At 33.5% G+C, this 19,306-nt stretch overlaps 1 protein-coding gene across 1 annotated transcript in view; it reads left to right on the top strand.

Moving 5' to 3' along the window:
* The first annotated feature begins 556 nt into the window (after nt 1-556).
* Nucleotides 557-19,306, top strand: part of TENM3 (teneurin transmembrane protein 3) — a 1,268,339-nt gene continuing 1,249,589 nt past the window's right edge. Inside the window, exon 1 of the mRNA XM_017744521.1 lies at nt 557-670. The gene's annotated coding sequence lies outside the window, so the exon portion shown is untranslated. The remainder of the gene's footprint in view (nt 671-19,306) is intronic.

Raw genomic sequence — 19,306 nt, 5'->3', positions numbered from 1 at the left:
TACCTAGACAGGCCATCTTTATACCTTATTCCTAACTTTTCTACTTTCTGTAGAATTCTGCCAAGTATGTAAATAAGATCTGAAAGAAGAGAAGCTTCTTCTTCTGTTTCTACTGAAAGACAAAAATGATGAATTAACTGTACTGTTAAAATAAACATGTCTGTTTACTTCATATATTCTATATACTCCAGTTGTTCTACATGCTGAATGGAAACACAGTTGTGCTGTTTTGGACGGCTGGACAAGTTCCCTCTGTGGTCATTATGTTTCTTCTCTCAGGCTACCAGATGGCTGTTTAGGTGTAATGATAACATCTGTTTGATTCTACTTGGCAGTCTTGAGATTGAAGAACTCTGGAATCACTTGGGTACTACAGAATTAAATGAAGACAAATCTGGAACTTTTGTCTTCTATAATGCCATATTGATGAATAATTGTATGGACTTTGCCATAAATTATTGTTCAACATATTCTCATTTTTTAATTTCTAATCATTTGGTTTATGTTATTTTCTGTATTTAGTTGTACTGACTCTGTACTGGTTATTTCCTAGGTGTATCTATAGAAAGATAGAAAATTGATCACAGGAACAGAACACACTCTGGATTTTCTTCTGATGCACATACTACACTGATTGAAGTATTGAATCCTTTTGCAGCACCGCCTTCCTGTAAGTAGGCTCAATCAGTGGGAAATATATTACAAAATTTTTTGGGTTTCTGTGTAATTCAGTACTCTACAAGGAAAATGGCTAATTTAGTATTCTACCAGAGAAAAACAGTTACACGTATTTATATGCACACGTAAGAAAGAACAATGCGAAGGCTTAAAGCTTGTTCTGATGTTCCTCCACTGCCTTTTCTGAAATTCAGACTGAGAAAGGAAAATCATGAGTCACAGGCATTATTAGCCACTTTTTGGAAGTGGTAACTCTGTATACTATGGAGATGAAATAACGAATTTGTAAGGCAAGAAAAGCAAGAAATAGAATTGTAACATGAAGGGATTATACGGGTATCTGTATTTGTTCTTATCAACTTCTCTCTGTGCCACTAAGATAACAACTAATCATAGTCTCTTCCAGCTAGAGAGGCACAATATGAGCACTAACAGACAGTATAAATATTGTCCATGGCTGCCCTTGGCTATGTGCCTCACAGTTAATGTCAAGGGACACAGACAGATAGTTCTGAGATGGTCAGAGTGACAGTCTAAGGATATGTTGTGATTAGTAAATACTGAACAGTTCTTAAATTGGATTTTATCACTACTACAAGCGAGATATAAATCTCTTTATTGTTATGGGAATGAATGGAGATGTTGAGATATTTTGAATTCATGAAGTATCCAAGTTTATAAATTAAGGCCTTATATTGGCAACAGATATTTGATTGACATACTAGTTTTCTGGATTCAGAGTTATAAGTTCTGCATACAAAGTAACAACATGGAATTACTGTGATTTATTAATGTAAAAAAATTTTTTTAAACAATTTTGTATTGGCTTATTTGATAGGCTGTCATTTTATATGGTTGTAATCTGTAGATATGTGAATTCTCCTAGATGGTAAAAACACATGGTGTTGATTAGGGGATACTCTATCTATATTCTTTAGAAGTTTGGCTCTTTAAAACTCAGATGTTTATGTTGACTGGAATATTCAGTGCAAAGGAATTAAAATATGGGTCCAAAATTATGAAATAAAAATTTTTATTTTATTGAGCATTTATCTTGCCATTGTCAAACATATCAGTGTCATTTATGCACTTTATTTCCTGTCATATCATAACTGAAGCAGCTTTTAAATGTTTAGTAGTATTGCATTGTTGTTTTGTTTGATTTTGCACTTAAAGTTGACTTTTTTTGCAGGGATCTAGGGAATGTAGATTGCCATCTGTTGCTTAAATCTCTGTACATCTCTACTGCATTGAATGGATAGCCTTTTTAGCCTGGTTTCATGATCTGGAAATAGGAAGTGATGCTTTGAGATAAGGCAGTGTAAGGTTACCTCAGTGCTCATTTGTTTATCTGCACTCATTGCATTTGAACCCTCTGTAAGGAGTGGCATCTGAAAAGAGGGAAAGGTCTCGCTAAGATGTTTCTAAAACTTGTATGGTAAAGAATGGCTGAGCAGGGGGGAGGGAGTTGCATACTGACTGACTGTCTCTAGGGTCAGCTTAAACTATATTAGATGGGGGAGTAAAAAATTGCAGTTCTCTGTTATGGGTGAAACTTCAGCCAGAGCTCAACACTTTCTTACATGCTAAAAACATTCAACTGTCAGCTGTGGATTTGTCAGAAGCAATGTATCATAAGTTTTATCATACTGCATGAAAATTCTTGCTTCTGATGGCCACCATGAGCAGTTTGTAAACCTTTTCAGCCTGGGTATTCAAACCCCAGTGTCCCCAGAGGAACGCTGATATATCTGTAAACACAGGGAGATGCAGCTGGGGAAACTGAAATGCCTGGGTGCAGTCAAATGAAGTGCTTGCCTCTTCTTCTCAGCTTTCTGTTTGGTGTTTTAGGTATGTTTGTAATAACTTCAGTGTGCTTTTAATGGCAGAGTTGTTTTTCAGTGCTAAGCATTTGTGTAAAAAATAATTGAAGTTCATACAATAAACCATAGTTCAATTTACTTGAACATGTAAGTTGGCTCATTTATGAGTCCCTCTTGCATGACCAGTACAGCAATATTCCACATGATAATTTAGGAAGTATACAGTAATTGACATATAATAATATTGGAACAGATTGTCCAATACATTTATTTCTTGGACAAAAACTGATCTATTTTAATTTGTCGAATTCTATGCTGCTTTCTCATGGAACTGAAAGTATATTTATTAAAACAGCAATGACTGTGAAACCTAGTGTGGTAAAATTTGATAATTTCTTTTGTCAAAGAAGCAGATCATGAGTTAACTCAAGAGTAATTGTTAAATTTAAAGTGCAAGGTAGTGGGAACACAAAAAAGGCTTTATGATGAGTTTTTGTCAATCTGTATAATTTTTCAGTTAAGCAGTCATAAATCAAGGAATATTGTATTTTTTGAGGCTCATTAAAGAGACATTATACATTAGAATAGTGAGGCAGTCAGCATAATGAAATGATGAATGCCTATAACTATCTGTATGTAAATGATGTGAGACAGATTTGCTGGTGCTACAGAGGAGAATAGCAATCTCTTTGACAGTTCCCTGTAGGTGCTACTTCTGGATACAACTGACAGATGTTGAATGTAAACCTCTTCAACAGCAAGCACTTATTAGCGCTCAGTGGGGAAAAAATGGCAATATAGAATAAGACAAATAGCAGATAATGCCATTTAAATAACTTTGTTCTTACGAAGGTTTATTGCCAATAAGTTAAAATCTGGAAGGTTGGGTTTTTGTTTGGTTTTTATTGACAAAGCCTAGGTAGGTAAGAGAACATTTTGGAATTTAGGAAATTGTAATTTGAAACATTTAAGAAAATTCACTCAGTATTATAACTTGATGGAAAATCTATGTATGTGCCCTTTCATCCACACACTTCTTTTGAAATGTTATTTGGGAAATATTTGTTGAATCATTATGTGATAAATGTCAGTACTGTGTGTGTTTGCTGAATTTATCAAATTAGTTTAATTGTTGTTTCCTTTCTTTTTCTCCTCCCATGATAGAATAGAAAACTGTAGTCTTTCAGATTTGTCATTTTAATAGAAAAAGACCAGAAGTAGTTAATGAAACCTGGTTAGCAATAGCAAATATTTTTAGGACATCTTTTGATTTTATTTCTAGGCTATTTCTCTCAGTCCTAGCCTGAGATGCTACTCCTAGAAGTATAAAATATTAATCTGTGTGAGATTCACAATAATACAGCTCTTCAACAGAAAACAGCATTAAAGTAGTTCAGGAAACTATCAGAACCACTTGATTTATTTCTAATCCTACTTTGTAATAGATTAGGTTAGGGATTTGTATTTCTTTAAAATATGAATCTAGGCACATGAATTGATTTTTCAAATTGTCAAAGCTTACTTTAAACCTTTTTATTTTTTGAGATAGCCTGTCCTTAATGAATTTTTTTTTCTAGCTGCTGGACAAGCTGCTGCTTCAAAGGGTAGAGATTAAGCCAACACTAAGGGTGATGCAATGTCTACGTGTTTAGATGGCCTTTTGTCTTTTAGTATTATGAAATCTCTGACACTGTGTCTGCTTTTTCTTTGTTATCTTTTGTCAACTGTTTAACACTACCTTGTGTTGCTTGCACTAAATCTTTTTGGAGTTTAGTGTTTCACTGCGCCACTGCAGATTTGTAATCCCCTTTCATGGTGTTAAATTATCAGCCACATATGCACTGTGTCTAACTTAGTGGACATATTTATTGTTCCCTGGCTACTGTGCTTGCTAATTTGTTTCTTTATTGCTTTGCCTTGAATTAGGGAATAACCGCCCTCTCTTTCCTCAATTCTTAAAGGAATAGCTAAAGTTTATTCCCTCATGCTTTTTGTTCTTGGTTCTCACTGTCACAAATTAAATCTAGATTATTTTCTTCATATAGATAGATCCTGGTGTATATTCATGTAGAACAGCTGAGGTTCAAGAATGTCAAATGTGAATATCATCTCAGTGGGGAGGGTAAATAAATACATTTTATGATAGAATTTGAGCAATGATCCATGACTGCAACAGACTTCTCATATAGCCAGACTTTGGAAGTAAGGAGGAGTTCATAAGTCTAGGAAATGTACCATGATCCTATTAACCTATGTTCATTAAATGATGAAGGGCCTAAAACTATTGCTGAATTTTATCTCCTTCTCTTTTCCAGACAGTAGAGTTGCAAACATTTATATTAGATAGAAGAGCTTTCTGTGCATTTCCTGGCTTAAGCTTTACTCCCTTTCCTTTGCTGCTGCTTCTGTTCTCAGCTGTGTAATAATCCCTCTTTTGTTAGATGCCAGAAGCATTTCCTAACTGTCTTGACTATCTGGTTGAGCCAATCTCTGAAACATTTTGAAAAAGGTGAAAACATCTAACATGCACCTTTACATGACAGATAACAAAACTAGGCCATGTGCTATAGCTTAAAAAAAAAAAAAACAGACAAAACCCAGCAACATGTGTTCTATAGAAATCTCCTAAAATTATATGTTTGAACATTTTGTGCCCCAAAATATAAGAACCCAACCAGCATTTTTTCATTCAACCCTTCAGAGCATCCATGTTGCTAAACAAAGTAACTGAGATCAGAGAATACTGCATCTGAAATTAAATTCTGTCTGTTCCTCTGAGGCTGGTTCTGTATGATCCAGTGTGTTCCTATACGATGCTGTGTAAATCAGTAGAAATGTGTCTTTTCTGGTTTTTCTGATGACTGCACTTATTTGATGAGTCAAATAAGTTATTCACTGGTTTTAAGAATACACTTAATATCTATATATGATTATAGACTTTATATAAATATAGTGCCTAAATATATGCAAAGTATACAGAGTGTATATAGTCTTGTAAATATAGACTAAATATGCAGTGTATAAATTTATATTTAATATTTTTTTTTAGGAGAACAACTACAGGTCAATAATATACTGTAGAATGTAATTGCTTGCAGTAGTTTGAAAAAATTGCTTTGAAATGTCTCACCAAACTTTTTTAACTAATAAAAAAGCATACTGAAACATATGTTTCATTGTTTCATTATTTCTGCTTACAGTAAAAGAAATAATAAATTTAGTACAATGACATCTATGTAAACTGCTGAAGAATGATGTATTTTTCATTTAATATTGTGTCAAATCACTAAGGAAAATCCATACTAATGAAAACTAAATTGAAAATACATTTATATGTTATGTTGAGAGTTTTATTGCACTGTCATTGCATTTTAAAATCAATTTTCTTCTCAGTTCTACTTGAGTACTTGAATAATTTTTGACTAAGCTTAACATTAGATACTACTAGCATTATTTCTTTATATATCAGTTAAATCTCAGTGGTAATCTACAAATAGGAGTATAGTTTTAAATCTAATGCTTTTGTCAGTTATATTTAACTGAACTTATGACTTTACTAATTGCAAAAGAATTGAAATCACTTGGATATTGTTTCTCTTTTACTCAAAGAAAACCCTTTGCAGAATGTAATAAAGAAATGCTATGATGCTCATCCAACTATTTCAGCTATTTCTTTTTTAGAACTGAATAATACGTTTAAATTATATTGAATGTCAGTTGTATGAGCTTAGTTCTGCTGTGTAAGTGTGCCAGGGGAGAACAAAATTAAAATATAAACATGCAATATAATAATATTTCATTAATGCCTATTTCAAATAATCAAACAATTAAAACAGTTTTAATTTGCAATTGATTCTAGGGGCAGTATTTTTACACAAATAATATTTTGGGTTAATTGAACTTCTGTAAACAAGATGCTTGTTGATTTATCAAACAAAAGCCAAAAAAGTCTTATGAGCCCATTCCTTGAGGCTTGGGCTCTCCAACTTTCACAACAGACATTTGGAATTTCACTTGTAAGAGGGCATTCTGACTGGACCCAAAAGTCATTCTTCATGACTGATGTCAAAATAAAGAATTTTAGTGCTCATCTGGGAAAAGGAAAGCATATATTTAGGCAACCTGTTACATCAGATAACTTTTGTTTATTTGTTTCTATTAAATATTGCTGAAGTCCACAAATACAGAAAATACAAATCTCTGTATGGGTAAGCTCACACATAATGTCTTTGTTGGCGGTTTAAAATCTAGCTTTTTGGGTTAGACTGAAAAAAATCACAAATACATATTCAGCGAAAGATCCCAGTCATGCAGTGCTATCCAGCTGAAGGGAGGCCTAAAATTTAAACCACAGAGTACCCTGAATTGGGAGGGACCCACAAGGATCATCTAGTCCAGCTTTAACTGAATGGCCCATACAGGGATGGAACCCACAGCCTTGTCATTATCAGCACCATGCTCTAGTTTCCCTTGAATAGAAAACGGAAAACTGTTCTTCAGTCCTTCCAGCATAAAAGCATAGTTTCATGGTAACAATGGAAGGAGACTCATAATGATTGGTTGCTTTACTGGTGCCTTAAAAATTTGATAGCCCAGCAGCAGGAGCCACTGTATGTTATCATTGCCTCACATTTGTCAGTCTGTACTTTGTCTTTTTAACAGTGAGGACACAGTTTTAGAACTTCACTGCCAAGAGATGACAGTTAAGGCAAGACTGTGGAAAATATGCATATGGAAATGAGTGACAGTTTTATCTTAAGACTTTTCAAGATTTCAAGAATAGAGTGTCTATATAAGCGGTCTCAAAAGAGTCTTTTGTTTTTCTGTTTCGAGATGTAGAAGAATATTTAGCATAAAAATTAAGTAGAAAGACAAAGATTTACGACCGGTACTGAAAATGCTGTGCACTGAGCACATACTCTAGGTTTCCTCTTTAGCCATTGTAAAGTGTTTACATTCATAACTGAGACTGAAGGTGAAGAATTGTGGGTGAGAGCAGAACTAAAATTTTAACTAAATGCAAGAAAACAGTAGAAAAGAATAAACAATAGGGAGAGTACGACTTTGGACACCAGCGAAGAGGGTGAGATGAAAGGTTGCTGGAAACGGAGAAAGATAATGAGAACTTTCTTTCCCATCTTAATTTTAGACACTGCCGTAACCTGAGGCAAACTGTTTGACATTGCAAAGCAGAAGCAATTATCTGTTTTACTGAAGCGATTTTCACCTGAAAGGAATGGAAATTAGAAAATGAAAAGATGAAAAAACTAGCATAGGAGTGCTGTACTAGTGAGTCTGTATTTAAAGTCTAGTAAATCCAGATGAGATGCATCATTGGGTAGTAGCAAAGCAAATGTAAACATTAGTTCTCTAAAAATGTATTCAAATACAATTAAATATATAGATGTATATATTTTGCATCCTTTTATATGTATCTCTGTACACATCCATTTTCATAGTTTTGCATGCACACATCATTAGTAACTGAGTTTTATTACCTACCTTCATTTTCTGGTGAACTTTAATCAAGTTTATCGCTTCAAAATTTCATTTTATCATTATATTTGAGTGATAAACCTGCAATAGGCCCATTGCAATGAAAGTACTTGCAGAGTAGCCTTGAATGCCTCACATTTCCCTCCTCTTATCAACTGCACCAGACCAAGCTATGTTTAATAAATACATAGTGTTTTAGTTTTTTGAAACTAATTTAAGAGTAGACAAGAAGGGCAGAAAGAAAAGCTTAGATTAAACTAAAAAAAAAAACATTTTAATTTCTGAAATGAATAAATTAGTGTTTTTCTACTTGCTGCAATGTGAATGAGATTGCATAACCTCTCTAAGGAAAAGCAATTTAGATTCACAAGAGTCTGGAGTGGGTGTTTCACCTGATCTCACTGATAGCCATTTTATTTTTAGTAGCTGTACTTCTGTAGTATTTGACTGAAGAAAACAGACTTCTCTCTTATTCTGAGAGGATTTGATTCTATATTTTAATTAAGACCACCTTCATCTTTTTTTTCCTATTAAGCTGTCTTTATCTCAACCCAAGTTTTCTTGCTTTTACCCCTCTGATTCCCTCCCTGATCCTGCTGGTGGGGGGTGAGTGAGTGACTGTGGGGTACTTGGTTGCTGGCTGGGGTTAAACCATGACAGGAGGGAAAGGCAGCTAACAGGAATAACATTTTCATAACTGATCTTAATAGTGAACTTATTTTTTGTCTGAGTTGGAAACATATATTGTGTAAAAGAGGCAAGATCATAATAAGGAATAACCTGAAGTTTATAGAGTAAACAAACATACAAAAGCTTTTTTTTTTTTAATGGATGTTAAACTGGATAAGGCAGGTTTTTTTAGTGTGCTTTAGGTTAAACACTAACATAAATATAAATTTCATACTGTATATAGGCATGGTTTTGTGTCTCTGTAGATTTAAAATTAACTTCTCTGTGTTGAGATTTGTTTTGTGAGTACGAAATAACACAATCATGGAAAAAAATATTGAGGTAGTGAGTTGCATTACTGTTAACATAATAAATAAACCCAAGAATAATTTGACTGCACAAGCATCCATATTTGTTTTGATTTCTTGAAGATAAAATAAAAAAAATTGAAAGTTAATTATTCAAAATCTTACTATAAATAAAAAATCTTGGTTGCTTTTTTCTCCATAAATGCCTGTCATCTTTGTTTAGCTTCAGTCCCCCAAGCATGTAGAGACATGGAAACTATGAATATGTTTTGTTTTATTTCGGATCATAGCTGGTTTTTATAAACTACCTTATTATCTTTGACACTTTCCATCTTTTCCAGCGTTTTTTTCAGATGATAGCAGCAAGATGGAAGCTTCTTATGTTAATGCTAAGGTGTTTAATAAAGGACCTGAGCAATCCCTTTGCATAGTCCTGTATGTCTCTCTAGAAGGATAATTATCATATTCACATGACTTTCTGGTGATCTCAGTAAGGATGAACACATGCACAAATATATATGAGATATGATAGTGTGGATATGAAGGTATATGCATGTAAACACCATTTCAGTTATGTTTTTAATTGAGAAGGGAAAGAACACATGAATACAAAAATAATGTTACATCTCCAGCTAATAATGACATTACTGGTAGAATAATGTTTTTCTTGTATTCATTTTCATTTTGGTTTCTTATTTTACTGCATCTTTTACAAAATCTCATTAAAATCTAATTCTAATTTCATTTGGACCTGTTCACTTCAAAATGTAAATCAGACTGGTTTTTATTTACCTGATTATGTAACAGTTCGTTCTAATTCAGTAGGACTGTTCTCTTGAACAGCAATCAAATAAAGAGAATTTTACAACATAGATCACACATTGGTTCATTAAGGGAGATACTAACAGAACTACTCACTCCATTTGCCTTAGCACGCCCATAAAGTTTTTATAAATTCTGTTAATCTACAATGGTGTGTCTAAAGGCTTCAATCTATGTCACTTTGATTGTTTTCCCTTGAATATAACACTTGGAAAAACTGATCTTGAAGTCCCTGCCAAAATTTACCATTTATAGACAGTGGTTTCTTAGTTCTTTTTTTCTGCTCTCTTTGTCCTGCACTTTGAATTTTAGATATTTTCTATAGTTTTGAAGGATTTAAATTTCTAAAGTATTAAATTGTTAAAATGCCTCCAAATGCTACATATTTTAAATTGTAACAGAAAACATCAAACAGATGCAGAATCTTTGAACAGTTACCAAATTTCTTTAAATGTAAAAAATCCACTGCAGTTGCACTGCAAAATTCTTTGGCTAGTGATGCCCTACCAGAATGTAGCTTTCTTTTCTGCTTGATGATTGGGCAGCAGACTGGACCAAATTAATTACTAAGATTCCCTCCAGGCCTATTTTCTATGGTTCATTTTTCATGTTAAGTTTCAGATTTTTGCAGCGAAGTGGTACTTTCTGATTATAAAAATGGTTGAATTTAATATAGATGGATCAAGCATTTGCATTTTATTAGGGAATAAGTTCTGTTGCAATGAAATTTATATGATATATATTATTACATAGAATATTAATCAAATCAAAAATAACAGGTATTTTAAGGTCCTATTGGACCTCTTAGGAACAGAAGTTTTTGTCTTACTGGTTTGGAAATGTTATAACCTGAAGAGTAATAGCATTAGAATGTTTATAAGGGGTAAGCACGTGCTAAGATCTTACTGCCAGTGATTAATTTGATGGTTTAGCAGTTGTATTTAAACATCACTTACTCAAATATTTTCAAAAATTTCTTTTGCTTTGAGATTTAATTATGGGGATTTTTTAATAATAACAAGTGTTGTCTGTTAATTTGTCAGCAGTAATTATTAATGTGGTAACATACTTGCAACTTTTGAAAGTAGAAGATTGGAAGAACTATATATAATTTTAACTTACACGTAATGAATTTCTACTCCTTTAGTGTAATTGAGAGATTTCACATCTTTTCTTCCTCATACTTTGTCAAAATAAGTCAAACACAGCCTCGCCCATGCTCAGAACTGTACCGAGTGTTAACAGAACAAATCTGAAAACCCAGTTTTTGTTCTTGGAGCCCCTAGAAAATTTCAGGTAAAAAAGGTGGTTATCAACTATTTACAGTGATTCCTTTTTGGCATAAATGAACCCTGTTCTAAAATGTGGTCAAATAACACATAGATTTTATAATTTATTTTCCTGACGTCTTAAGGATTCAGATTCATCAAAAACCCCACAGTGTGTGTGGAATCAAAGTTTTGGAGATGAATCACCAGGCAGGATATTTTGGTGTACAAGACCAAGCGTGTGATAAAAGTAATTGTTGACCTATTGGGGTTTTTTTGCTTGCAGATCATAAGACTAAAATCAAATTGTGTTTACCAGATATAAATTTTTTTTTTCATGAGCTGAAATTTCAAGTCTGTTTTCTTTTTTGAGCTCTTCAAATACTTCCTTTCTATTTTCTTCCTAAAATTAAATTTCTTTTAAAGAAGAGTTTAAATAAAAAAAACCTCTGGATGTCTTCATTTAAATGTTGCAAATAATTGATTACTAAAAATAAGGTTTCAGATACTTTGAGAATGAGATACTAAATGAATCAGATTATAAGTGTTAGCAAAATTTCATAAAATAATATTTTTCATTATACTTCTACAAAGCTAACCTTGAAGACCCAAAGGGCTTCAATAAGTTATATTTTCTAACCTGACAGGGCTAAACCAAGGAGTCTACTCTTTGGAGAGAGTTGGAAGTGCCTCAAGAAATAAGCAGGGGAAAAGAAAAAATTAAATGCTCGGTATAGACCAAAAAGTTTGTCCTTTTCAAAAACTTCCCTTGCAAGTACCTATATTGAAAAATTTGAATTTCCACATTTTTGCAAGCAACATGCATTAAAATATTTGTTTGGGACATGAGTCATTGCAGACATGACGCAAATTAGTTTGCTAGAACAGACAGTAGCTGGAAGAGGCAGTATTTAAATTCAGTCCTAACTACTAGTTTTTTATAAAGAACTCAGATATTTCTAATTTCAAAATTAGATCGTCAAGATAGTTTTGAATCTTTATGTTGGTGGTTAGCTACCACTGCAGGAAAAGTTGTTAACATTTATAGTTGTTAGTATTTATAGACTTTCCTATAACTGATATTTTATTTCTGATGACATTGTACTTACAAGTCAGATTCTGGGGCCCATCCATGATGATTCCCAATACAGCCAATAAGGAAAAGCAAAATAAAGTGCATTACCCACCCTGAGAAATTCAACATATCTCCTTAAACCCTGCCCATCTTCTAAAGGGAGCTCCTGTTACCTGATTGTTCAGACTCCATTTTCTAGTTGAAACATATCACATGTCTCTGTGTGTGTATAAGATTAGGTAACTTTCTCTTTAGGGAACTTCTTCCAGCACAATGGAGTCTTGTGATCTTCTCAGTGTGCCTGAGGAGGAGATGAAGGTTTAATGACAAGCAATTCCATCTTCAGGCTGTTTTTCATTATGTGTCACTTTCTTATCACTTCATATTAAATGATGGCAGTTTAGGTGCAGTGCTGTTGCTCTATTTTTGAACAAGTTTCTTGGAAAGCATGTTTGATATTTGAATAATCAAAGAAAAATTCTCCAGCACCTTTTTTCTGAGAGTTTGTGTGACTTTCATGTGAGGTGACCCAGTCTTCGATACTATGTTCGATCAAAAAACATCATTCTTTTGAACTTTTGAGATGAAAAAAGGGAATTTTTTTTCTTATTATGTATTTATCTAACATCTTAAGTAAACATTGGTTATGCTTGTTTACAAGCTGATAGAGTAGAGAAATAAAATGTGAGATGCTCATAACTTTTTATTTATATTGTTTGGGGTTAATTAAGTGAGAGGCAAAAGAGCAGAATCTTAGTACCTTAAAATTAGTCTTGTTATTCTGTGTATGCCATTTTAATAATGGAAAGCACATTATATTCCATATAATTGGTATGTGTATAGGCAGTTTGTATAACTGGATGTCTGCCTGTTTTCCACAGGCAGGATGAGAAATACGATTTTAAAGTCTAGATGCTGTCCTTAAAAAGCAGAACCATAGCTGACCTCACTGTGTGTAAGTAATTAGGAGATTAGCTGCTAAAGGATCTTTCAGATATGCTGGTTGGCCTACATTCATCCTCATTTTACCTCACCTGCTTGATCAGAGGAGTGGAACTCTCATCTTGTCTCTAAAGAAGTTGTTTATAGGTTTCTTGTTTTTCTATGATCTATAAATTATGTACATATAGTGGATTATGTACTGTTGCAACTACAGATTATATATTAAAAAAAATTACATGCAAAGAATACCTAAAATTTGCATAATTGTCCAGCTTTTTATCTGTAATAATTACAATTCAGTAAAGAATTTATTTTGCCTTTTTTTTTTTTTTTTTTTTTTTTTTTTGCCAAAACTACATTGTATTTTGTAGTGATTAATGAGGTTCTGGTTTAAAAGTAATTTTTTAAGATAGAAAATTCCTATAGCTCCATGGATAAACAGCAAATAATAATCCTAATGAGGTAATCCAAAGATTAGCCAGCTAATAACCTGTTGCCATAAATTTTTAAAATAAGTATCCATCATCCTCAACTATTAATGTGAACTAATCTATTCGAAATATCAGTGGATATTTATATTTGGTCTTCATTTCCTGAAGTTTGGTATAACTTACAGTATTTTAATAGTGTTCTAGTGTATTTTTAGTTGGACTGAGTACAGTAATTAAATCAGCATATCTCCTTATGTCATTCTATGTTTTTTCTAGTTCTAGTCAAATACTTTCTTTAGTCACACAGAAGTTTGTTACATTTAGGTACCATCTTTCTCAGCTTTAAGTACTTGCTGAGGATGGGTTGAGATTGGGAGGCTCCTTTTGAGGTCTTCTGATCCAAAACCCCTCTTCAAGCAGAGGGCCACAGAGCTGGTTCCCCAGGGCTGTGGCTGGATGAATTTTGAATATCTCCAAGGATGTGACTCCACAACCTCTCTGGCCAGCCTGTGCCTGTGCTTGATCACCCTCAGAGTGCAAAAATGTTTGCTGTTGTTCAGAGGGACTCCCCGGTGTTTCAGTTGTGCCCTTTTATCTTGTCACTGAGCATCACTGAGAAGAGACTGCCTCGGTCCTCTTTGCACCCTCCCTCCAGGCACTTTTGTATGTTGAGTCTTCTGACCTTTCTTTTGCATTATACAATGCTGTGTATTCTAGAATATAATGACAAATTTCTGCTCACAAAGAACATGGGGAAGCTGTATCTGTCTTTCATGTTGAATTGTTCTCAGCATTGTTACAAATGCTTTCTTGGCTTTACATGTTTCAGATGATTTCACTCACGATATTAAAATTGTGGGGTTTATGCTCAAATAATCAATGACAAGTATACTTTTCTGAGTATAATTAGTCATACTGGACTTCTAAATCACGCATATAGTGTTGAAAGTCTTACTATGCCTCTCTTGTATTTAAATACTTGCTAAAATACATAGGAAAGACAAAATTTGAATTTAAAAGAGGATTGGCTAATAATTAATTCCCAAATCCATTTTAAAACTATCTACATAATTTAATTTTCTCATAACAATTCATTTAAATTTAGTACATGAATCAGGTGTTATTTCTGGTTCTGTTATTTTGGCTTTTCATTACCTCTTCATCACAGTGGCTCAAGAATTTAGGTGCTTCAGAGACTGCTTAAAATTCTAATCTTGCTGCAGCCCTTTCAGACATTTGTCAGGGTCAAAATTCCATCCAAGCCAAGGTGACTGATCAGGCCTGTATGCTTAATAAATACCATATGACAATGAAATAACTGGCATCACAAGGAGTTGCGCTTGATTACGTGGTGCTGATGACCATCCTTAGTTTACAGCTGAGTGGAAAAGCAGCCATCAGCAGGGGAGAAAGGGGTAGCCTGAGCTCATCAGCTTTGAGTTATATCAAAAAGGTCAAATGGATCTGTTTTTATAAGCCTTTGAAAAAAAATGTAACCCTGGAGTTTTTAGCATCATCTTTAAGGAAGCAGGGTTTAACAAATGCTCGTCCCATTCCACCTAGTAATTTTTGAACCTGTTTAACAATGTGTCATAATGAAATAGTTGTCTTAAAGTTGTTATATTCCTTTAGGTTTCAGAAAGTTAATGGCTGAGTAGAAAGATAGGCCAGACATCTGAATCTGACATTCACGCCACCTACAGTCTAGTTTTACTTCAGACCAATTTGGGGTAAATACCTGGTAGCATCTGGAATGTGTTTAGTGCTTTTCTCCAGAACACTTTCTGGTTTAATTTCATCCTGAAGGATTTGAATGCACCAAGAATTTTCTGTCAAGGAAAGCAAAGTGTAAGAATTAACTATGAAAAGGAGACAAACTTCAAAAATGCACTCCCACTCAAGATTAGAATGCCAGTGTGGATGCATGTTACATGTTTCAGATAATTGTGAGGGAATTTATTTGTGTGTATGAGATACTGAAGGCTTGGGGTATAGTGAGATGTAAGTCATGAGCAGTAAAAACAGAGTCAGGGGTAGCAAAAAGATATGAAGGACCTCCGAGTATTTTGTGCACGCTCTGAAGGAAAGGACAGAGTACTAAGATACAAGTAAAGGTTGCTTGGAACACAGGAATTCACAGAGTAAGCTGTACATAGGGCAGTGTCTCCAACCGTTTTTGGTCTCTTTGGCCATGTTTCAGTCATGCTTACTTCCTGCTATCCTAAATGGCCATGGGTTTGTTTTTTATGTGTATTCATTCTGTCTGTCAGTGTTTCATCTGTTATGGTCAGAGAGATGCCCCAATCTCCTTATTGCCGTGAAGAAGATTAAACTTGAATATGGCTTTTCTTTCTAGTTATTGTGAACACTCTGTGGCAACTGCACAGTACAGAAGCAGTAACTGCAGAAGTTCTTTCCTGGTTTTAATTATAGACAGTGTTTGAAAAACTTGCACATTTTATTTTGGAAAATACTGGTGAAATTGAACTGTAGGTATTGTATTGATTCTGCCTGTAACATGCAGTAAATTAAAGTTGTCCTAGTTAACACTCAGTAAGAAAGAAGGAAAAATATGCTTTTTAAAAATTAATAGATATTTTATGGTGTTAATTACTTGTGTATGCTCAAATTCTACTAATATTTATATTAATTGTATATTTCTTCAGGCATTCCAAGGCAATGTCTAACAGCAGCATTAAGAAACTAGCAAATTCATTATATTTTCTTCTAAGTCTGAAAATTGTCATACTGTGATTAAATGATGTCTAAATCTTTTGACCTGTCTGACTTGCTTTTATTGACTCTAAATGTGCAAATATGTGGTGGCCTATTTATGCAGATTCCCAGTTATGTTTGTTTCAAAATAGAGGTAAAAATGAGTACATATACTGTCGGCTTTTCTGCAAGAAATAATTTCTAATATACCTTTTAAGTTTGTCACATAGAGCCTGTGACTTTCCAAAGCTGTAAATATCTTGTGGATTTAGTGATTACTGGAGGCATAACTTTGCTGATTTGTTAGTGGCAGTGACTGTTGCTACTGAGTTAAGGAACAGGTTTTAGGATACATGAATATTAGGTGAATGCTCTGGTTTTGACCCAATATTGAATTATTGTTAAGATCCAATAATACAGTCATGATCTTCCGCAGCCACGGTGACTTGTATATCTCATTCTATCATGTCACATCACGAGTGTTTTTTTGAACTGATAACGATTCTCTTTTTCTTTCTCAAAAGAGTTGTGAATAGTTTTTGAAACACATTCAACACAGATTTTCCTGTTCATTTATTCATGCAAGTATGTTTCCATGGAGACAATCCTGATTTCTGCTGCACTTCTAGACAGTCATTTATCTGTAGATCAACAACACAAATCAACTTTTCTGCATGTTGTGACAGTCCTAAGGTGATTAGTTCTCAGGCTATAGCTAAAGGTTTTTTCCATGTTTGAATTTTTACATACAGGCATAGTATGCTTCTCCTTGAAGAAAAGCACAAAATCACTTACATCTTACGGATTTAGACATATCATTTGGGTGCAGTTACACACAGGATAATGTTAAGGAATGTTGGAATACATCTGGTGAATGATCCTGGTCCCCTATTGGCATATATATATATATGCCTATATATATATATACCAATATTATATATATGTATATATATACCAATATATATACCATTTTCTTTCCCTTTCTTGATCTTTCCCTGACATCACAGCAAAAACAAACCTGCTGCACTCCCAGGAGGTGCCATGCTGTGGGGCAAGATGGTGAGGTTTGCTGCTGACAGAACTTGGCCTGTGGCCCTAAGTACATTGCTTAAGATTTTTATCACAGATGACTTCTGACCCTCAGGCAAAGTGATGAAAAAGTGAGCCACACTGCTCGGTCTTCTCAAGAGCATATTAACCACATCCAAGTGCACTGCAGTTTATCAATATCATGGTTTATGGTGTGCTGCTGAAAATTTGAATTACTTGACATAAGCCATGTGGAGATGGTTTGAGGATATATAAAGCTTGCAGAAGTAGTATTGGAGTATGCAGAATGTTACAAATGGGTGATTTGATCTGATCTGTTCAGAAAAATAATCTGAGAGACACCATTATATAGCTTAGATTAGGATCATAAGATTCTTATGTGTTCAGTAAAGTTCTGTAAACACCTAGGAGGGATTTATATTCCCAGTTTTATCTGTACAGGGGTACATAGCTAAATTTTTTTGACTAAGTAATTTTTATAACTATATTCTATTAATAGTTAAGTATACATAAATTAATAGAACCGTGGATGTAGTTTTAATTGAAATAGGATTTCAGTAAAATTAAATCTAGACATCAAAAGACCAAACACAGAACTGTGTTTAAGTTCAAGGAACTTAATCTGTTTGCAATTTCTTTCTTCCAAATTTTTTGGAGTTCAGCAGAGAATAAAAAGAGATCTCTAGCAAAGGCCATGAAGAGAGCCAGAGCAATCACACTCTCAAACCTTCCTAAAAAGTATCAAGTTAAAAAAAAAAAAAGACAGAACATTTTTGCTAGACCTAGTAACAACTGTTTTGCAAAATGAAGATATTTTCAAAAGAAAATGTAATGGAAATTACACATCACAAAAAGAAAAGGAAACAATGTTATGCTATTGTTTCTTACCAATGTATTGAATTTAACTGTTGTTGAATTCAAGTTGGTGTTCTAGAACAACTCTTTGATGGTCAGATTTTAATGAAATTCCTGTATACTACCCAAGAACAGTTAAAGGGTTGTGTTTTTTTCACATATGGATTGTCTAGCCTTTTCCATGATTGTTATCAAGAATGTGGATTCCAAGTACTCTATGAGCGTGTTACACTTTATAGAAAGTAGAGATAAAATTTTAAGAAAAAGTTTTATTAGCTTGCAGTGTTTGAAAATAAAATTTGCACATGTATAGTAAATAAATAACAAACCAAAAAGCTGAAGTGATATCTCTAAGATAACTTTTTTTTTTCCTCCAGATCTTCTGACTATGTTAATTATTTTAATGGAAGTTATGCAAAGGCTACCTTGTACCATGAATAAAATACTGTATTTGATTTTCTTAACCCCTCTCTGTTAAGCTTAGTTTGCAGATTTTGTCGGTTTCATCTATTATTTTTTAGGCATTTTAAAACTAAAATGTCTCAGATTATCTTTTTTCTATTTTAAAAGCATAAAGAAAGCTAGAAGGGTTTTGCAATCCATCTGTCTGTGTAATTAAACCATGATTTAAATTGCTTGGTAATAACCAGGTATTAGTAGTTTTTTATTCCTTGAGGCACTGATGTAAAGCATAACCTGTCTTACTCATGTAAAAATGACCATATGTCATCATAATAGATGTCACATTTTCCTTATAGTCTTTGGGAAATTGGTTTGAAGAAAGTAGAGATATTTGTGTTGCTTAGTTTGTAAGATTTTAATGAATATCTGGTATGGAATACAAAGTATTTTAATCCCATTTCAGATATTTGCTGTTTCTCTTAAAGTATAATAATTAAATTCCATGCTTGAGGGTTACAGTTTTACAGTTTCTTTTTTTGCTAATTTTCTCCAGACTGACAATAATCTTTGCACTTGTTGAAATGTGATATTAAATATATTTTGGTACAAAAATGAAGGAACAAAACCTATTATTCATCAATATAATTGAGTTTTAAATTATATTACTGATTTTAGTTCAAAAAGTAATTGAACAGTCCTGATCTATTCATAAAGGAGAGTCCTGCCTCACTTTAACTCTGTGATGAAGATGAAAGTACTGCTGAACTGATGA

This window comes from Corvus brachyrhynchos, unplaced genomic scaffold (genome assembly GCF_000691975.1).
Source record: "Corvus brachyrhynchos isolate BGI_N302 unplaced genomic scaffold, ASM69197v1 scaffold17, whole genome shotgun sequence".
Taxonomy (NCBI): Eukaryota; Metazoa; Chordata; class Aves; order Passeriformes; family Corvidae; genus Corvus; species Corvus brachyrhynchos.
Note: the sequence above shows the minus strand (reverse complement) of the source record. Positions and strands in the feature narration are given on the sequence as shown.